Below are 23,110 nucleotides of genomic sequence, written 5' to 3' on the forward strand. Positions count from 1 at the left end.
CTCCTACCACCACATTGGTATTAGGGGGTCTCAGCATGTAATTTGGGGGAGGACAAAAGCATTCATCCCAAATCGATGTGGTGACGAAACCTGAAGGACAGAATAGAAGTTGCAAGGGCATGGAGGGAAAAGGTGAAGGGAATGTATGAGTGTGTGTGAGGAGGCCGGAGTTACCTTGCTTCTGTGGTGCCACACCACAAAGTTTCCACTCAGCATCCATTACCCTCACCTATATGCATACATCTTAACATCCTAGGGAGTAAAGAAATGGTAACTGTCCAAAATATACTAAAATTTTAAATATATTATTTTAACTAAATTGTTTATGTATAATGAGAAATGGAAGAGTCATAAAGTCAGAAACAACAGCAACTAAAGCTGTATATTCTTATATTCTTTATTTCCCATGTCAGGTTGGGCCTCTTTCAGAGGCTTATTTTCTATTTTCTTTTTTGAGTTAATATAAAGAAAAATGATGAAAAGTACTACAAGTTTCAGTATTTACATATTTTGAATATATTTGAATGTATATTTTGGACAGAGTATTGGATATCTTTTGTTAAATTTTTGAGACTCTTGTCACATACTCTGTGAGCACAGTGATTTCTCTGGAGATGTCTTCCTTCTTGTTTGCTTGGTTCTAAGGTTCAAAACACTCCAGCCTCACAGGTCTCTCAGGGTCTTTCTCCTGCAGGAACCCACCAAGGGACAGGCCAATATGCCACTTCAGTCAGAGGCCCTGCCTTCCTGAGGCTTTTAATTCCACAACTTCAGGTGTTTTTCTCTTGGAACTCTGATGTGCCACAGAAAGATCAACAGTTTGACTATTAAGTCTTTTCTTTATTTTCCTTGTTTTCAAAACTTCAATGATCTTTTATTTCCAAACTTATGCAAGGTTAACTGTTTAACCCAGCTAACAGCAAACACTCCATGGGAATCCAGACCCATATACATTGTCCTTTAAAAAAAAAACATATGTATCTGCATATTTTGCAAAAATGTGAAATTCCCCAGTGATGCAGACGGAAAAAAATCCAAGTGATTCCAGTCCATAAAAATAGAATCTCGCGATCTGTCCCTCCTTAAAACACTTCAACTGATAACCATAGGAGAAAATCCCCCATCCCGCATGAAAAAAAAAAAAAAAACAGAGCCCTCTTCTCTGCTCAACTTCACCTCACTCCAGGAAACAAAAACAAAGAGTCCACTGCTTCTTTGTTCAGTCTGTGAGGCTCACACTGAGGGGAACTCCTCAGGGATCCTTGCCTTTACTACAATCAGGAAACTGATCCTTAGCTTCTGGGACAGATTTCTAGAAACGTACAAAAAAGTCCTCCACATTCTTCCAGAAAATGGCCTGAAGTTTCCTCCAAAGATCAAGGGGCCTTTTTTTAAGCCAAACGACCAAATGCACTGTAACCTAAGATCTAACCTATCTAAAATGTTAGCAACAAGCACCAAACCATTGGCTTTAACAAAAAGGTGCCTTTCTCCCTGCTGAATCTACAGAGTTAAGAAGTTGGAGAGAACTCAGTATTTGATTTCATTTGTCTTGCAAGAAGTGTGCTTATTTGAGGCTGAGCCAGCTTTGCCTTCCTTGGGCCCTTATCTTATTGTGCTTGGAAGGTTAAAATGCAGAAATGGTCAAAGTGTATATCTGCTGTCCCTGGCTGGAGAGCCTGGTTCTTTGCTGCTGAATAGAAGCTCTTTCCTCTTATGCAAGGTACTTAAAAATAAGGAAATTTTCAATGACTTCATTACTGACAATACTTCAACAGCCACTTCTCAAAAACCTTCCCTGGAGAAGAAGAGACCCCCGTTTCAGTGCAAGGTCACAGCCCCTTCCAGTCGATGGGCTTCTTGCCAGAATTTTGCAACAGCTCATTAGCTTTAGAAAAAGTTTACACCCAAAGAACCTTGGGTACACAGACAGCAGGGAGGGATGAGCAGTCTGCAGTGCATGATGCCCCTTTCTGTCAATGGCAGTGCCCTTCTTCCCAGCATAAGAGCCTCAGAGCAGGAAGACGAAGCCATTCAAGTTCTGATTAGGCCAGTACATGACTGCATCAGTGAACGGCTCCCAAACTCTCTCCTTAGGCGAATTGGCTTGATGGACCCGGGCAGTTGGCACATCATTGAGCAAGAGGACACCTTGTTTGGCACATCCCGATAAATCTCCATGGCCAGATGAAAACTATCTATGTCCGTAGACAGCTCTTTATAAATGTTGTCCAAACTAGGCAGAAGTGGGACAGATCTTTGGATGCTAAAGCAGAGCACACGAGCTTGATGGGGTCCATGACAAGGATCTTGTACCAGGATGATAACCTTCACATCTCTTATGTCACATGTTTGAGTCCACGTGAAGACTTGGTGTGGAGGAGGATAAACACTGTAAAAATGTTTTCTTTCTTCTGCACCATATCCATTATAAAATACAGTTTCCCGAACTCTCTACTGAGGTGCTTCTTCCAACTCTTGCCCCCAGCAAGCTGGGGCCGTGGCCTTGATTTTCCGGATGCAGACCAGACCAACTGCTCTTGGCTCGGCAGTGAGGAAAGCGGCCGCCGGGTGCCTCCTGCCTGGCCTGGGCCTTCTTGGTGGGCTTGTCAGTCCTCTGCTTCACTGTTCTTGTCAGCTACAGCTGCCACACAGTCCTCGGATCGACCTGCAGGCACCGACTTTTAAGTCTTTCTACCTATGTTTTAAAATGCAAGACACTTTGTTTCACTGAAAAACAAAATAATAACTGTAGACTTATTCCTGTTCACCAAATAGACAAATTTTAGTTTGGAAATGAGAATAAGCAGACAATTATGGGGGTAGTGTGAAAAGTTCTGTGATAGAGACTAATATAACAGTGAGACAATTAAATAAAACAAAGACAAATATATAAAAATGAGGAAATTAAAATTAATACAACACAGTGACTATATGTTTCTGGAATTTTAATCCTGACAATCATTATTTGAAATAACTTGTTTTATGCATATTTTATAAGAAATTGTTCCTACCTTAAAAAACAGAATTATCTGTTTGGACAAATTTCTTATGAACTGGGTAAGAAGATGGTAGAGTTTACATTTTAACTTGAGGCTCAGGTTCCTAAGCAATAAATCATTTCATTATAGTATCTCAGCTAGTAACTTGACTCTCTGCTATGTTCTAATTCTGTAGGGCACACTAGCAGGAAATTGTATAAAATCACAAGGCAAAGGTTTAATATCTAGCACTTTTGTGTAAGTTGCTCTACACCTTGTGCAGAAATTGTTGAACTACAATGAGCTGTCTCATTAGATAAGAACCAGAAAATATATTTGCTGAAATCTACAATATTTGTCTTTAAAATATAGGCTCTTTTTTTCATTGTCTTTCTACCATTTAACTAATACATGATAGCTTCTAATTAAGATGAGAATGATGCTTTTAAATGATCTTCTGTATTCCAAAGTTACTCAAGCATAATTCTTTACAAATTAAAAAAAAAATCTATCAGACTATCAAGAGAAGTAAAAGTGGAATGGAAGCAAACATGGAATTATAAGAGAGGAATGCAAGTGAACACACTGAGTCCACATTGGACCATTAGTTTAGATCACAACCTTGTTGACCTTTAGCATTTGGTCCCAGTTTGATGATATATGATTTTTTGAGGTGTTTTCACTTCCTTCTTTGGTCTTTTCAAAATGCACACTTCTTGTATAATTCTCTACCTATAAGTTTTATTTTAAGATATGATCAAGAAAATAAAATGGAATAAAATTTAGGTCAAACAATTGTATTGTTTAGGCAAAGAGCTGATAAAAGTTTCACTGAGAACAAAGGGCAATCCAGTTAAACAAGATCAGATTTTCCAGAATTTTCCTGTGTAGTGTAGATAAACTGAGTTCTTTTAAAAACAAAATGTCACATATATTATATATATAGTCATATATATCTTTTCATTTTGTAATGTGTGTTCACACACATTTCTATTTTATTATTCAGGAGAAATTTACAAAATGCTCTTAAAGTATATCAACTGAATAAATGGATATCAATGCAGGGGGAATCACAAATATGGAATATATTTCCCCAAAATTAATATAAATATTAAGTGCTACTTAAGAAAACATTTGAACAAGCTTTCTCCTTTTTTTTTTTTTTTTGTGGTGCTGGGGTTTGAACCCAGAGCCTTATGCATGTGAGGCAAGCACTCTACCACCTGAGCTATATCCCCAACCCTTAACAAGGTTTCTCATAGGTCTACAAATCCATGTAAAAAGCTAAAAATATAGTATTGCCAAGGCAGATTTGAAAATAAAGAACAAAGGGGAAAAAAATTTTAAATTATCATAAAACTACTATGGGGCAGAGTTTGGGTGGGGAGACAGCGTTGGTGACAGGACAAATAATAATAAGAAAATGTGAGCTATAAATAAAGATTTGTGTATCTGTATATTTATGGAAACTTATATGATGGAGGTGGCATATCAATGGGATTGACTCAATAAATTATTTAGGAATAATCTTTTCCTATAGGACAGTTAACTTAGATCATGAATCAAGCAAAGCATAGTTCACAATTCATAAAAGAAGAAATAAGAATGTCCAAAGGATACTTAAAAATATGTTCATCCAAGGGTACACTTGTACATTGCTGGTGGGACTGCAGATTGGTGCAGCCAATTTGGAAAGCAGTATGGAGATTTCTTGGAAAGCTGGGAATGGAGCCACCATTTGACCCAGCTATTCCCCTTCTTGGTCTATTCCCTAAAGACCTAAAAAGAGCATGCTACAGGGACACTGCTACATCGATGTTCATAGCAGCACAGTTCACAATAGCAAGACTGTGGAACCAACCTAGATGCCCTTCAATAGACGAATGGATAAAAAAAATGTGGCATTTATACACAATGGAGTATTACTCTGCATTAAAAAATGACAAAATCATAGAATTTACAGGGAAATGGATGGCATTAGAGCAGATTATGCTAAGTGAAGCTAGCCAATCCCTAAAAAACAAATGCCAAATGTCTTCTTTGATATAAGGAAAGTAACTAAGAACAGAGTAGGGACGAAGAACAGGAGAAGAAGATTAACATTTAACAGGGATGAGAGGTGGGAGGGAAAGGGAGAGAGAAGGTAAATTGCACGGTAATGGAAGGAGACCCTCAGGGTTATACAGTGGAGGGGGTAGAGAGAGAGGAGGGGAGGGGAGGGGAGAGGTGGGGAGGGGGGAGGGTGGATGATGGGAAAGGCAGCGGAGCACAACAGACACTAGTATGGCAATTTGTAAATCAATGGATGTGTAACTGATGTGAATCTGCAATCTGTGTATGGGGTGAAGGTGGGAGTTCATAACCCACTAGAATCAAAGTGTGGAATATGATATGTCAAGAAATTTGTAATGTTTTGAACAACCCACAATAAAAAATTAAAAAAAAAAAAATATGTTCATCCTCACCTGTAATTAAGAAATAAAATAATAACAAAAATGAAATTTATTTCACAAGAAATTTGACAATTTTCAAGTCGGTAAGGATAGAGAAAAAAATGGAAATCCTTAAACACAAAAATTAGCACAAACAATATAGAGAACAATTCAGGATCGTCAAAAATCCTAAATAAACTCTATAAGTCAGCAATGCAATGTCTAAGATACTAATGAGGAGGATGCCCACAAATGAATACAAAGGTATCTGTGAAACAGTCCAATAACAGTTAGTAAGACCAACAGGTATGTTGTTCCTCCTAAGTACTGACACTATCCTAGGGTAGGTATAAGTTATTTTTTCATCAGAGTAGTGCTGATGTCACCATAGATGTGATACTATTATAGTTTTCATATTATAAATAAGGAAACTGAGGCTCAGAGAGAATAAGGAATTTCCCCAAGGTGCCACAGTAATAGGTTATAAACTCAGTTGGCTACAAAGTCTGTATTTCTTTAAGAACCATGCTCTGCTGTTCCCCATGAATTAAAAAAATTAATAATATATGATAGTGTGTAGTTTCAAGAACAAATCTTGAAAACTCTGATAGTGAGGGGGGAAAGCAAGCTTCAAGATAACGTGTACACTTTGATAACTTCTGTATAAGTTTTTAAAAGTCTTAGGTATGCAATATTGCATTTTTTCATTGATGTGTACATCTACATTTGTAACTGGAAGAGTTCATATTAAATTCATGAAATGACTGACTCTGAGGAGATGAAAAAAGGAAATAAGGTTGGGGATAGGAGACTAAGAGGCTGTCAAGCTTATATTTAATGTTGCATTAAAAGAAACCTTTAATGAAATGTGTATATGCATTTGTAAATTCCAATTCACTGGTGCAGTTTATGACTTGCTAAAGAATATGGCAAATGGCAGAACTAAAAATCAAACTCATTCTAAGTAGAATTTTTTTCTCTTTCTAAATTTGGCTAACCAAGTATTTGCTGCATAGACATAAAGAGTGTAAAAGTAGTTGGAAAAGAAATTTACTACAATAAAATATAATATGTTTACTTCAAAAATTTTCCTGTTATTAATTCATTTATTATTTCATTCAAAAATAGTTATTGAAAAACTGTTTTGCACCAATTACTACATTTATTTTTTTTTTTTTAATTCAGCCAATTTATTGTAAACAGGATAACCCTAGGACTCTATCATACTGGCTGTGTCACATGCTCTTTCACATCAACTAGTCAAAAACAAGACTTTAAAAGTCCCCAGTAACTAATAACTTAATGTGTTTCGCAAATCTCATCTGCTAAATATCGAGTAAATAAAAGTATCTGGGGTAATCTGTTATTACTCATGGACTGCAGCTGGGACCCATTTAAATGAATCCATTAGTATGTCTGAGTGACCAAACAGTAGCTCTAGATCCCATTTAGAAACCAGAAAGTGCTGGAGCACACTGAATAAGTGCAGGTTCATGGAAGACTATAAGGAACTGCTTTCAGATCTCCTCAGGTGCCTTTCCTCACACAAATGACACTTGCAAATTTTATTCACTTTTTTTTAAGAGCTAATAGTTACTCAATAGAACATAATTTTCCACAGAAAAGATAGGTGGATTTTCATTTATTTTTACAGTGATGGACTTAAACACTCAGGACAAATTTTAGATTCATCTTGTATATATTTGCAGTTTGATGAAAAGCTGCATAGTCTACAAATGCATGAGACCAGAGGAAATGATAACTTCATACACCTTCTGATGGACCAAGACAGCTTCACACAAGGAGGCTCTTGAAGTTAGATAAAAAGACAGTTACAGCACCACATTGACCTGACAATAGAAAGGGAGCCCTGCTTTTGAAAGCAGCCTCTTCGGTTGTGACTAGTATCATTCTTGCCCCAAACTGAGATAATTTGGAAAATGGAAAAACCTAAGATGTGAAAAGACATGAATCCACACAAAGAAGTCCTGGCAAATCAAGTCATATGGGGAGGTTACATTTCATTTGAAAATGCCATTCTTTGCCTGAGTTAGTGGACAACAGGACCACTTACTATTACTAGTGCCTGTATGTGGAAATATATTTACAATTTCTCTTGAAGCAAGTTTTAATAATAGTAAATATTTCAAAACAGCTGTTTAATCTACAATTACTACATTTAAATATGCGGAGTAGGTTGAGAATCTAGTGAAGATTAAACTCATTGACCTCCAGTTTACAAAATCAGGGTTCAAACAACCATCAACAAAGGGAGGTTGTGAAGCTAGTAACTAATCATTGTTTGAGCTTGGGGAAGAAAATCTAACTACATCTTACAAGGAATTATCTTTACACATATCATTCCTCTTAATGGTATAATAGTAATTTCAAGCATTATTATCTTTATTATTCTCTGTAACTATGTAATAATCATGATGTTTCATTTCTAATCTCCAGAGAGGAAAGGAAAACTCCACTGGGAAGATGATGAGCGAGATTAGACCAAATGGTCTTGATAAATTTTCTATTGTAATTTTAAACAAAGCCCTAGATACCATCTGACTAATTGCAGATATTTCTGGAAAGCTTGAAGGTCTCCAAATAATTAGGTTGGGAAGAGGGAGGAAATCAGTTAGGAAGCTGATATCTCCCTGGACACTGTTACAAACTGGCAACTGGCCTGCAGACCCTGGTGCTGCTGACAGTGTGAGCACCAGGCAGCCCATCTCTGAGGCTAATTTGGTCTCAGAAGCAATGGCGTGTCTATCCAATTTGGGAAAGCATTTTGGCCGTGAGAAGCATTCCGAAGCAAAGGTTCATAGGGAGAGGAAAGAGGAAACTCGAAATTAAATTTAAAATGTATTTGTTATGAGCTGAATAAACAACAATTTTATGTGCACTAACCAAAATGTTCTGTCATTCTTCATCAGCAATCGTTACATTTAAATTCCTTTGCTAAAGAACAAAAAAGTGTCCAGGGGACTGGTAAATCTTTATTTGCTTCATTAAGTCTGCACAAAACAAAACAGAACTGAAGTTGATAACAGCATCCTATGAAGACTCAGCTATCATGATTCTCATCCAACAGAACAAATCTGATACAGTGAAAGAAGTGTTTTGAATTTCAGAAAGAGATGATGATAAGATGATGATAAATATCCATATTGACGGCAGACAGGATATGTGTTTGCTGTAAGATCTAACAGGAAGAAGAAAGTGTCCTTCCCAGTCTTCATGCTTATATTTGAAAATCTGAATTTATTGCAGATTATTTTTTCCTGATGAGAATATTGATATCAGACTTGGTTACAGCCAGGAGAGAATGATATAGAAATCTGGCTTTTATACACCAAAGTCCCAGTTCATGGTATAGCCTATACACTATATTCACTAAACACTAAATATTTCAGCACAAGTTTATTAGTTTTCTAGAACTGCAATAGCAAGCTGCTACAAAGTTAGTGGCAAAAGAAAAAAGAAAAAAACAGCAGAAATTTATTCTCTCACAGTTCTGAAATCAATATGCCAACAGGCCCATGTCCTCTCTGAGGGCTCTAGGAAAAAATCTCTTCCTTGCATTTCCCTAGCATCTTGTAGTTGCTAGCAATTGTTGGCATGCCTTGACCTATAGCTATATCACTTCAATCTGTCTCCATCACAGATGGCCCTCTTCCCTCTGTGTGTCTCAATCTCCCTCTCATCGTCATTAATCATTGGATTTAGTACCCATCCTAATCTAGGATGACCTCTTCTTAACTTGATTACTTCTCGAGACCGTATGTCCAAATAAGGGCATATCAGCAAGTACCAGGAATTAAGACTTGAACATATCTTTTTTAAAAAAAAAATTTGTAGTTGTAGATGGACAGCATGCCTTTATTTTACTTGCTTGTTTTTATGTGGTGCTGAGGATTGAACCCAGTGCCTCACATGTGCTAAGTAAGCTCTCTGCCGCTGAGCTACAGCCACAGCCCCTTGAACATATATTGTTAAGGGACACAGTTTACTACATTACAATAGGCTACATGCATACCTGATTCTCTGAATCTGGAAGATAAGAACAGATATGAAAAATGACTTTCAGAGTAATAAATATCTATTCATTTAAAAATGTAATCATGGAATTACAAGGAAGGAAATCCTTCCATACGGTTACACAGAATACAAACAGACATGCGAACCCGTGGATCCTGACATGCTACCCACAAGAAAGGTGAACAGAATTGTATATAGCAGGTCAAGCAGAAGGCCCTAGCAGGCCATGAAATATTATACTTTCGAAATAAGGGCATAGGTTGACAGTGAGGAGATGAAGGAGACTTTCCACCTTCATCTTTCTTAGTAACATCACCAAAGAGGATTTAGCACTGAATTCTCCTTTTGCCTTTGGAAGCCTTTTCTCCCCCTCTCACTCTAGTATCTGCTTTTTAGGATGCTGTTAGAATCCTGCTCACATGTACAGCTGGCACCCCAAGAAAACCCACAGTCCTTTCTCTCTTTTAGAGTAAGCAACTTTGCTACTCACCTTTACCCACTTAGACCCAAATCCATGCATTCTCCCACCACCCTGCACTTTAGGAAGCCAAACTATAGCCAGTTTGGAGAAAGAAGATCTAAGCTGTCTGCCTTAAAACTTGGAAATAAATTTGTTCTTCCTTTTCTTACTCTCTGTTTGCTTTCTCCTGCTTTCAGATTTATATTTTAAAAGAAAAGAAGATCAGGGGCTGTTTTGCCTGCTTCTAGTATTCTAAGCTTTAGCTCCGCTGGAAGTTTCAGGAGAAGAGCAGCAATGCCACTAACCAACAGCTTCATCATTCTTATGTGGTGCCTACCAAGTATTCTTCCAAGTGTTTTAATATATGGCAACATATCTAGTCCATTAAAAATTTGAAGTGAGGGCTATATTACACCCATTTCACAGAAAATAAATGGTGAACACAGAAATTGCATAAGCTCCTCAAACTCAAGTAGCAACAGGGCCAGAAGTTGGACCCAAATTCTTACAGTCTGGCTTCATAGTCTTTAGTTTCTTCTAAATTGTATTTCTTAAAGAAATGGTCTTAAAGTGTCTTCTAGATTAAGGCAGAAAAGCAATATCTATCAGCTATTCTGTGTAATCTAGTAAACACAAGTGCTCTGCCTAGACCGTCTCTGGGTTCTGATTCCCCAGGAGATCTCTTAGGAGATGCTCTGGCAGATAAAGTTTAGTATATCTACTTCTGGAAAATTCTCAACCTTTTACATGAGAGAAACAGCTGATGAGTCTCTTCAAATAGTGTTGTCAATATCTGGGCACAGTTCTGTTCTAGACAACCCAGTTTACTTGCCTTTCTTCCCAAATCCCATGATCCAGAAAATACTGTACCTTGCCTAAGATGTTCACTACCCTAATAAGGATTTTTCATCCATCCTCTTCCCTCCTTCTTGGATAACTCCTATTTAGAATTCCTAGTTAGACCTTAAGTGTTACTCCCACAAAGATTCATTTCCTGATACCACCTTACTAAGTAGAATTCTTCTCTCCTATTATCTGGATCCACAGTAGTGAACATTCTTAACAAGCAATCCCAATCTTTCTTTTTCCTATCAGAATCTGGAAAGTATTCATGTAACCGACTATATTCACAAATCTAAGTACTCAGAGAAAGCTACCCCAATTCCAACTTGAGGGATGCATTTGATTATTTACCCCCTGGGTATTGAATGCACTTGATTTTTCTACAAGTAATCTTATTAATTCTGCAATGGCATATGACAACTTAGGACAATCCAATGTTAAGAGATATTTCTTGGGGCTTCTTCTTTTAGTGCTTCTGAAATCGATATTTTGTCTTTTCCTCTGGACATTTTTAGATATGAAAGTGAATTCCAGAGGTAATGTAACCATCTCATTACAAGCTGAATTTAAAAGTAAGTGGCAAAAGAGAACACAGACAGGGAAAATGGAGTTAAATAAATGGATTAAGTCAACCCTGAAGCTGCACAAAATTTGGATCTGTACAATAATATGATATATTTTTAATGTTTAAGCTAATTTTAAATTATTTTTTCTTCTATTTTCATCTGAAACTATGATTAAATACCTTCAACAAACATCTTTTGCATATCTCTTTAAGATGGCTTTTGAATTTGTTGACCAATTAACCATGAAATCCTTGGAGTTAGGAAGCATGACAGTCTTCTCTATGCCCCTGGAAACTAATTCATACATGGTACCTGAGAAGATTTACTATTTGATATCTGTATAAATTTAAAAGTAAATGGCTAAGTAAATGAAATTACAACTAACTATTCAATAAAGAAGAACAATTGTTATATATTCTGCAAGAGACTTAGAGTCAGATTGTAAGAGATGGCATCTAAACTAAATAATCTGGAAGATAGAGTTTTAAAAATATTGTTCTTCCTCTACTTTAGTCATGGAAAATCAGACTTCCATGTCAGACAATATCTCTAGAAGCACATTAAGACACCCTAGTTTATTTGTAATTTCAGATGAACCAATAACAACACTGATAAAATAACAAGTGTTACATTCCAAATTCAGGTGCAAGATGAACCTTCAGGATTTCCAAAAGGAAAGTACAAAGATAGTGTTGTGTTCTTACATGCCCATCTATCTATAGCCTAAATGAGATTGACAAAACAAAGTAAAAAGCTAGAAATTGCAGGAATCTTTGTCAAAAAAAAGTTGTTGGTGTGTTGTGAACTTCATTCTTCTCCAAAGGTAGAGATATTGGGGAGCTTATTATCTCTTTATTTAAATTTAGAGAGAAAGAGAGAGATTTATTTTAGGATTGGCTAATAAAGCTTATTATTCTTCACCTGAAATTTGTAGGACATTGAAAACTGACCACTAGAGCACACTTAGAAGTCTGAAGAATGAGGTGCATCTTGGCTAGCTTCCTGTCTGAGGGAGGAGTGAAGAGGAGCTATAACAAGCTGCCAATGGAATCATTTGGCACATCCAGTGTTCATCCAAGCAAAGGATGGGCTACCCAAGTGGGAAAAAAACGACATGGGGCTCCCTAGAGGGGTACTTGGAATTCAGTGGTGAGACTCTTCAGAATAAAAGCCATTTTATTTCCAAAGGTGTAAGCAACCTAGAGGGTCCCTCTCAAAGCCCTACCTTTTATCTCCTTGTTCTCCTCTCTCTCTCTACTTACTTCCCTCTTTCTTACAGTGACCCTTTTCCTACTTAAAGCCTACAGCTTGCCTTCTGCTTCAGGGGATTTCCACAGGCTGTTCTTCCAGCCATCCATAGGTCACACTCCCTGACTTCCTTCAAGCTTTTGTTAAAATGACAGTGTACCAGTTTGCTAACCACAAATTTCAGTGGTTTAAGGCATCCACAGTCTGTTATTGATCATGATTATGTGGGTTGGCTCGCCTATTCTTCTTGTCTGTGCCAGCTCAATTGGAGCTAGATGGTGTGGAATGACTTCAGTTGAATTGTCTCTCAGCTAGAATGTTAGCTGAAAAGTTTTGGAAAAATGGAAGTTTGATTTCTACTTGGACTCTCATCTCCTAGCAGGCAAAAGGAAATTTCTTCACTCTGTGACAGAGAGTTCCCTAGCAGCAAGGGAAGGCAAATCCCAGTACACAAGCACTTCTTGTCATGTTTTTTATCATAGTTGTTATTATCTGGTACCCAAAGTGAATCTCATGGCCTCACCCTTTTGAGGGGGGCTCCAAAGAGAGATTCCTCCTCTTGAGCAGCATACACACTTGAAAAGGTGTGTGTCTGCAGGAATGGGAGGAGTAGCAATTTATCTTTTCAATGCAAGCTACAGTGATTGCTGTACTTAACTGTAATTTACCCCTACGTAAGCATTCCTAATCCTCCTTGATCTGCTCCACTTTTTTATTTCTATAGTATATGTCACTTTCTAATATGCTATGTTATTTACTTCTTATATCTACTGTTTGTTGTTCTGTCTCTCCTTTAAAATGCATGTTCCCAAGTTGGAAATGCTTGTTTATTAGTTCACTTAGAAGAGTTTCTGACACATAGTGGTTGTTCAATAAATATTATTTGAATGAATCAGTGAAAGACCTATTAACAATTTAAGGCTAATAGAAACTGCATATTTAGCCAGAGAAAATATCTCATTCATATGAAAGGGACTGTAGATATAATGAGCTTGTATAAGAATGTGATATTGCAAGATTATAAACTAATTTATAAACTAAACTAAGAATCTATTAAAACTCCCTTGAGAGACAAAATCACAGTAGGTCCCTATTTGGGGGAGGGAGAGTGGGAGGATAGGAGCAAGTCCAGTAATTAGACACTGATATGAGTCAGGGTAGTCAGAAATTTTATAAAGCCACTGGAATGTCCAGGTCAGGAGGCAAACTAGTCAATCTGGTATTTCTCAAGCTTGCAAGGTATTGTTAGATTCCATAAAATTGTTCTCTCTGATACATTCAGTTCCCAGCATGATGTCTGCATGGCAATCTGTTCCCTGTCAGAACATCTCTAAATCTCAGAAAAGGACTTTTGCTCCCCCTTTAACCATTCTGTAGCCATTTGGTTTATTTTATCAAGAGTTAGAAGCATGTATCCATGAAAGAAAGAAGAGGTCAGTGTGCTCCTCCAACAACCTAATAAACAATGACTGAACTGTGATACAGCTGAGGCAAGTTGTTGTAATTCAAATAAAATCTGAAGTTTTAATAATCCCATGAAACAAATTCTATAAATTGCTGATCAGGAATTTTTATTGTCTGAAAGGGACCAGAAAAGTCATGGGGTTTCCTTTAAATTTCATGCAGGAGAAAAGAAAGTACTGCCTACTGAATCAATTAAATGAATGAGTGGTGGTAGAGGTAAAATTGCTTTGTGATTGCATTCCACAAGCCATGCTTGTCAAACATCATGGTTGCCCTTTCTTTTCAATAATGAGAGATGCAGTTGCCAAATGGCTAACCTGTGCTTTATGCAAAGAACACTTCTGCATGGAGGAAAGGACTACTGATGAGAAATGTGAAAAGAGAGAGAGAGAGAGAGAGCTAACATTTATGGAATATGTGCAGGGGGTAGGGGCAGTATATAAGTTATTTCACAGTATCTTTCTCCAATGCTAAGTATTATCATCACAGCTTTATATATAAGGAAATGGAAGCATAGGAAAAATGATATGCCATACCTCTGACGGCTAGCAAGGGGCAGAGCTTGGCTGGAAACTGAGTTCTCGCTGGCTCTAAACTCCAAGCTCTTCTATTATAAGCCACTGCCTTTCAGACTGAAGCAGAATCCGATATAAATCCTCTGCACAATTAGTTTATAATCTTGCAATATCACAAGACCCTGGAGAACGTCTGTAAATCACTACAATACAAGTTTCTAAGTCCTTTAGGATAGGCTCTGGGAAGTCATAGAAGGAGGGAATTACTTCCAGCTGAGGATCAGGGAAAACTTCCCAGAGGAAATGGAATTTTCATTTTATATCATAATGATGACAGAACTAAAGCTCTGGTTGGTGTTCCTTAAATTCTTTCCCATCTTCGAAAATATTATAAGTCATATTTACTTATTTTGCAGTATTTAAATAGAAAAACCAAACTAAAAGTAACTTGGGTCTTCTCCTTTCTCTCCCTTTCTCTTCCTAAATTTATCTTCCCTTTCTCTCTCTCTCTCCCTCTCTTTCTCTCTGTCACACACACTACACATATGAGCACACATGTGCGCACACACACATATCTAAATGGAAAAAAAAAAAAAAACCTAAGTCCTCCATCCCCTATTGCACCACATGCATAACACACTGACTTTATTATTTTATTTTTTTCAATTACTTGGGATTCAACCCCAAATGCTTTATCACTTAGCCAAATACCCAGTCTTTTTTTTTTTTTTTTTTTTTATTCTGAGACAGGGTCCAGCTAAGTAGCTTAGGAACTTGCTTAGTTTCTGAGGCTGGCTTCAAACTTGCAATCTTCCTGCCTCAGTTTACAGAGCTGCTGGAATTTATAGGTGTATGCTGTGCCTGGAGAATATAGTCACTCTTTTTTTTTCCCTGATACCAGATATTAAACTCAGGGGCACTTAAACACTGAGCCACATCCCCAGTCCTTTTTAATATTTTATTTGGAGATAGGGCTTCATTGAGTTGCCTAGGGCCTCGCTATATTGCTGAGGCTAGCTTTGAACTAGCAATCCTCCTGCCTCAGCCTTCTGAGCTGCTGGGATTACAGGATTACACCACCATGCCCAGCTGATAAATTCACTCTTAAAGCAATTTGGTCTCCCATGTACAATTGAGTTGATCTGAAAATAAGTATAAGTATCTAAATCATTGCAAACTTTATTAATTCATATTTACATGTATTTTGACAAATTTAATTATTATTTGTTGCATTGTCCTTATTCTAAATTTCTAATTTATTTATCTTGCTAAACTGACAATGTCAATTATATTCTTTCAAGCTAGAAGAAAGAACAAATATGTAATAAACATTGCTTTACATACGATAGACTATGATATTTCAAGTTCAAATGTCAAAAATGATATATAAACATGAAACTTGAAGTGATTGAAAATTACAGAGTAAAACAGATACTTAATTTGCCTAAAACTGTAGCACCTAAGACATACAAATGACAATAATCATTTTTATAATTACATATTATAGCACTATAAATTAATATTTAAGGATAACAGAACAAATTTATTTCACATAAAAAATAACTGCCTGTAACTTGAAGAGCTTTTTATTAATCAAGAATTTCAAAGCCCACTGTGGAATACTAGACCAAGTTTTTTCTATGTGAAATGATCAAACATAGAATCCAAAATTCTGTTTACTCAACCTAATTCTCCTCAAGAGACTAATGCAGCTCGGTCTTAAATTGAGCCCAACTGAGCAATGAGAATCAGATGAATCCAAGACTACAACTTTGCCCAATTTGGACGCAGTCATATAAATGTGATTTACGTATCACACAAATGAAGATTCATCTCTTCGGTCAGATTGATAATGAAATAGAAGAAAATAGGGAAAACATTTGCTTGACCGTTGCTTTGAACCAGATCTTTGACTATGTCATTTTATTAAAATAGTACATGGTGATAAAGCTGGGCTTTGAACATACATATCTTGTCCCAGAACTAAGCACTTAATCACTCTCCAATGGGTCTACTACTAAATGATAGCTAAGATTTTTGCAAGGATGAAAACAATACTGATTCTATAATACTGCAAGATTTTGGATTTTTTATTATGTGCTATGCTTTGAATATGGATGGTTTTCTCCAAAGTTCCATGTGTTAAAGGCTTCGTCACCAGGGTAGCATTATTCTGCTGTAGTGAAAACTTTAATAGGTGAGGCACAGTGAAAAGTTCTTAAATCACTGGCAGCATGCTCTCAAAGTTTGGGGCCTTCCAATTTCTCTCTTCACTGCAATTCAAGAAGTGTTTTGCTCCCATCTAATCTCCCTGTACTTGCCATTCATGCCCTGAGGTAATGCAAGCCAGGCATGACCTTCACCAAGCCTCTGCTATATCTTTAGGACTAGAGCCTTCAAAACTCTGATATAAATAAAACTTTTCTATTAATAAAGTTCATTGTCTCAAGTATTTCATTGCAGTGACACAAAAATGGCTCATACACATATGTAAAATAATTGGAAATAATGCCAAAAATGGGCGGATGAGTTTGAGCCAAAACTGGTGTTTCAGTCTGAATTCTTTTTATCTCGATCCCAATTCATATTTAAGAGCCCTTCCAATAGGACACATTTGAATGTGTTGCCTTAACCCATCTCGTGAGAAAATCAGTCTTTTTAATCTCACTTTTTCTGTCTTTTGTTCTTTTATGCATCCACAATTACCAACGCAAAGCTGAGAGCCACGTGATTCCCAGGCTCCATAAAAACACATCACATTACTCCAACCTCATGGCTCCAACTTAAGCAAAGGCTAGCCTCCAAGTCTTGTCAGTAAGCCATTCAGGTCCCAGGGGGACTTCCTCTTTCCATCTCTAAGGACACTTGTAGAGGTTCAACTGTCACCTAATATAGCATCTATGAAGAGTCCATGCCCAGGATTGTGCATGCCATAATGTAGTACAATAATATTTCTGTCCCCATCATGTACTTAAGAGACTGCTGCTGGAGTGGCTGTTGCTGTCACTCTGTGAACACATCCACTCACCCAGCATTGGACACCTCTAGGAGATCTCAACTACAATTTCATTGAATATTCTCACAATTGTCCCATGTGGTCCTGTGTCATAATTCCTTTGAAAATGGACCCAGGAAAGATGTTATATGGCCTTATCTTTATGCATATATAATTGGACTAATAACTACCAGAATGCTTCGCAGAATAGTGTATCATTCCTACATATTAAAATTCAGTCAATTTATTCTTTTGATTGTTTCCCCTAACTTACCACCTATTCTTATGGATTTACCCTGATTTTTATTTATTAGTTTGTTATGTATAGCAATATTGTTGTCTTGCAAGTTTCACATAATATTCGTCTTCTCTCCCACTCTCCCACTTTCAACACAATGATGATGATATTTAAAATTTGGATATTTTCCTCAACCCATACTTTTTAAAAATAATCATGATATCTTTGAAGTTTTGGAACCACCATTACTCATGTATTATTCCTCATCTCAAAATATTCTCAAAGAATTTTTGGAAGTGCGACTTTGTAGGTAAATATTACGTACAAAGCCTGATTGTGTCTAATTCAGTTCTCCTTATAATTATACTGTTAAAAAGCCTGGAACCAATCTAAACATATTTCCATGATAAGTGATATGTTCATCCTCTTTAGAAGCATTTCCATTTCTCTTTGCTGTTCTAAAATCTAATTGTAATACAACTAGATAACAATAATGATACTGAAATAGTGATTATGTGCAAGGCACCTTTCTAAGGGATTCATAATAATATTTTTAAGGTACACATTATATTATCCACATTTTACTGGTGGGTAAACTTAGGCACAGAAAGTTTACCTTAAGTGCCTTTTCAATCAAGAGATCTGTCATCATTCTTTAACTCTGGGATGTAATAGTCTTTATTTCTTTGTCCCCCACAACTTATTAACTGAGTATTTGCCTTGAGTTCTATCCTCCAAATTGCTCAGTTTACTGTTGTATTTTTCCACATTTTATATTTTTCTATTGCTTTTTTGAGTGTTCAGTCTAATCTTTTAGCAAACTAAACTTTCCTCAGCTGAATCCTTTGGAAAATTTGTCTTCTCCTGATTTTTATTTTTAACTATTATAATTTTCATACTTATAATTTCCACTTGGATCTTTCTTGCAACTTCTTTCATATTTTATTAACACCTTTCTTATCCCTTTGAGTATTTTAATTAAGCTTATTTTAAGTTCTTAGTCCATCTGTTCCAAGAATTCTGTTTCATGTGATGTTATTTTTAGTTACCTCTATTTTAAAGGTTGCTGTCCCCACTATCTAGATAACTTTCCCCTGTGCCTCATGACACTGTCTGATAATAGGAATTACAGGGGAGCCTGAGTTAGACTCCTGTTGGTGAGTTTAAGCCACGGGGTGGGAGAAAGAATCCTCAAAGTATGAAACCTCCTCTCCCCATCACTTTTAGATGCTATCACTCCACCGACAAATCTGAAAGATGGCACATTTTTCCTAAAACAAAATTCACTAGCTCTAGCATTTAAAGAAAACCAGGGCCAAGATGGAACCTGACATTTTTTCTGTTTGTGTCTTAACCCAGCAGAGAATTTGCAGCCCTGGAATTTGCGTTGCTAGGATCAAGAAGTTGCCGCAGGTTTCTGTGCAAATAAGGAGTAAGAACCATCTTAAAGCAATGTTCAAAACAGCAAGAAGCAAGAGAACTGAAGACCTGCCCAGTACTGTCTTCCCACAGCTGTGTCCAGGCCAGCTGCTCTCCAACCCACTCTGCAGGCAGCACCCGCTACAGATAGATGTCTCACAGTTCTTACATTCATTCATTCCCAAGTCCGGGCTTCTTTCTGCTTCTGAAGCCACTCCCAGTAGATTTCTTTAGGGGAAGAAACAGAAGCTGTGCCCATTCACTTTCTTGTGAGGAATCAAATGCCACTCTCCTAGAATGTTATGTTTCTTTTATTTGAAGATGGGATGTAGAAAGGGAAAACTCAGTCCGTCTTATCTAGACATAGGAAAATGGCAATTCAGGTTTATTTTAAAAGAGAAAGCACAGGCTCATTCTTTCTGTGTGTTTTAACCCTCCATCTGTCTGACTCTAATCAGCCAGAATTGTCTCATGACCCCCACAAGCCCTCTTTTTCTGGTTTTGGAAACCTCTGGAGCCTTAGATACTACAGTATAGATAGTCTTTAAATTGTTCTGGGTAGGTGGGTGACATATCACAATTTGGTGATATGTCATCATATCATATCACTTACATCCTAAATTTCCCATTTTACAATTATTTTAGAAACAACTTTGGATATGATACATTGAACTAGTTCTTTAATAACAAGGCTCCAAAGCTTATTCAGTACACTGAAAAGTATTCTGATAGCTTAAACATAAATTTTAAGAATTTTAAAAAAAAAACACACCTCAGAAAAATGCTCCATGGTCCTTAGATTGTTTCTGATAGGCACAGAAGGAAATTCTCACATTTAAAATTTGTTTGGGGTAACTGCAAAAGTCCCCCCCACAACCTTGGCTATTACAAGTTGAAGTACAGCATAATCTAAAGTCAAAAGCTCTTCCTTCAAAACATTCTTACTGTTAATGAATTACACAGGTATCACACCTTCTGTCCCTTTCTGTTCAAAAGGAGAAAAGCTGTTCTTTTCATTTGGAGCAGAGTCTGTGATTATGGACCAGCTAATTAACTTGTCTGATATGGAAGGGATGATGCAATTTTCACTTCTAGCTTTTTCTCTCTTCCATATGGATGGGGTTGCTGCTTATAAACGCTGTGACTGTTGTTGTGCAAAAGCTCGCTCTAAGAACTTGCTTTAAGCCCATTTCTATACCTACCATTAAGCTCCCTTGGCAACAGAGGAAATTTTTTAAAGCCAGCTAAATTCCCTGAGTTACCGAGCTGAGTTTCCACTTATTCTTATTTATAAAAGGCAGGATTTTCCTTCAGCATTTTTCTGAGTTTCCGTCTCTCCTTTAATATTGTCATAAGATATCACTGTTACTTATTAAAGCAAAAGATGGCATGAAAAAAGACACTACCTATTCTTGCTTACTAAATCTCTTCATTCCAACCAAACCCTCAGATAAACCCAGGCACTGCAGGTAGGCAATTCACTTTGCTAGTTTAGTTAGTGACTAAGTTCTGTCTTGCAAAGGGAGAACCTCATTTGTTTTATTGATGATATATTTTCCTTGGCCAAAGTAATTTAAAACTATTTAAAATTTACAAATTTAAATTTTTTAATTTAGAAAATAAATTAAAATTACTTAGTGATACTTGGTTTTAAAAAGGGGAAAAACTTAGCAATAAATATTTATACATTTTGTAGAAAAAGAAAAAGCCAGTGGCACACTTCTCATTGACCTAAGAGAAATTTTCCAAGCCAGGTACACATGGGCACATATACTTCATCTACAAAAATAATGGCAGTTACATTAATATTGATAAAAATAATACATTGCTTTCTAAGGAGGAAAGCATAGACTACAAAAACATCTATTATGTATAGCTCATAAACTCAAATTTTAGACCCAGTGCATCAGAGTTGTCAATGATTTATAAAATGCCTTTATTGTATTGGGTTCAAGTGCCAGTAAGTATCTGAGGTCATCAATACCATCATCCTAAACATATGCTTTTTATAACATTTAAATAGCTGATGCAATATTTCACTTATGACCATCCTGAGTATGGTTGCTTTATAGACTCTACTAAGGGCAGAAGCCTGCACAAGTGATTAGATGCATGCAAGAAATAGGCAGTACTTTTGACACTGATCTTGAATAACTGTCGTGAAGTCTCAGGATCTAGACCAGACCTATGACAAAGCTAATCCTGCACTCTCCAGCAGTCTCCAGGATCATGTTCTCTCCCTTGGAAACAGTTTTAAAGTCTTGTTCATGCCTTTTATGTCACTCTTGATCAATAATTATAATAGGCAACATTATTCAAGGTTTGTGACATGCCAACCATTGTCCTGAATGTTCTATGTGTATCAGTTCATTTTATCTTCGACATAGTCCAATAAGGAAGATAATATTTCTGTCCTCCCTTTCACAGATGAGAAGGTAAGTTCCTAAATGTTTTAAGTTACCAAATTTAAACCAGAACTCCAAAGCCTATACTTTATACTTTTAACTCTACACTGATGCCATTTCTAATTCTATTTCCAAAAACAAATTCATTGAGAGCACAGATTGGCATTGCCATTTACAGTTGAAATACTCCATAGCATTTAGCACAGTGTTTGGTAAGTATAGGAAAATACAGGTTAAAAAGTGCATTTTATAGAATGTGTATGCACTAGGTGTTCTCTGACGCAAAAGATCTTCTTTGCACCACTTTTCACCCTGCTATGCGCCCCAGAAGGTCAACTTCTGTATATTGTTTCATGCAAGACCCTTTGCCCTTGGGGAAAAAAAAATCTATAGTGTGATCTACTAATAAAATTGCAGCACCTTATTGGAGATAAAGCTTCTTCCTTCTGAGCCAAGGCTAGACATCTGCAGTAACAAGGAGAGTCAGTTTTGTCTGCTTCTCTGTTTTACCCCTTTCTCCTACATTCTTGTACAAAGATGCAAGAGTTGAGGGTGGGAACCATGATGGGGAAGAATTGGTGGGAAGAGGGAAAATATAAGTGAGGCAATTTTATCTGGCTGACATAATGGTAATTCGACCTAGGCGCCCTCTGGCTGTGGCAGATGTTTGAAGCTGACTCTTTCTCTCCTGCAGCACTTTGAATGGTTCTTCAAAGTCCTGATCCTGAAACCCCTCCAGGATGTGGGCAATGCCTTCTCTAGTCACCTACAAATCTCCCCCTCAATACCAGCCTTCACCTACCTGCCTGAGCCATTCAGACTCCCTGCTTAGTCCTTTCAGGCTGCTATAACAAAAATGCCATATACTGTGTGATTTTAACAACAAACATTTATTTCTCACAGGCTGTTAAGTCCAAGAACAAGATAACCAAAAGATTCAGTCTGAGGAGGATCTGATTCCTGGTTCTTAGTGCCTTCTCAGTTTTGTCCTTAGGTGGTGGAAGGGGTGAAAGAGTTCTCTGGGACCCATTTTAGAAGGACACTAACCCCATTGATGAAAGCTCCACCATCATGACTTAATCACCACCCCACCTCTTAATGCCATCACCTACAGTATTAAGATTTCAATATATGAGTTTGTGTGGGGGATACAAACATCCAGTCTGTAGCACTCTTCTTAGGCCAATGAATCACCCAGATGAACCTCTCACAAGGCACCATTCAAGATGAGCCCAGTTTGGTTCCCTGGATCTACCTCTTACCCATGAGAATTCCTTCTCCAGCAAACTCTGGGAGCCTTTTCCAGCACAGTGCAGCTTTCCTGCCAAAGACTGCACTAGCAGGATTCTTCCTTTAGATTTTCTGTCCTTATATTCTGAAACAGCAGTCGTCTGATGGCTCTCAAAAACGATAACACCTACTCGAATTAACCAGGAAAAGCTTGTCTTCTAACTGGAAAGGAGGAAAATGCCTCAGTATCCTAATTTTAAAAATCTCTTTCTGTAATAT

At 37.1% G+C, this 23,110-nt stretch overlaps 1 pseudogene; it reads right to left on the reverse strand.

Annotated features, from left to right (window-relative positions):
- Positions 1 to 1,832: 1,832 nt before the first annotated feature.
- Positions 1,833 to 23,110, reverse strand: part of LOC124100017 (uracil-DNA glycosylase-like) — a 68,821-nt pseudogene continuing 47,543 nt past the window's right edge.

Source organism: Marmota monax, unplaced genomic scaffold (assembly GCF_021218885.2).
Source record: "Marmota monax isolate L192 unplaced genomic scaffold, Marmota_monax_Labrador192_F-V1.1 WCK01_AAM20220418_F8-fsc00053, whole genome shotgun sequence".
Taxonomy (NCBI): domain Eukaryota; kingdom Metazoa; phylum Chordata; class Mammalia; order Rodentia; family Sciuridae; genus Marmota; species Marmota monax.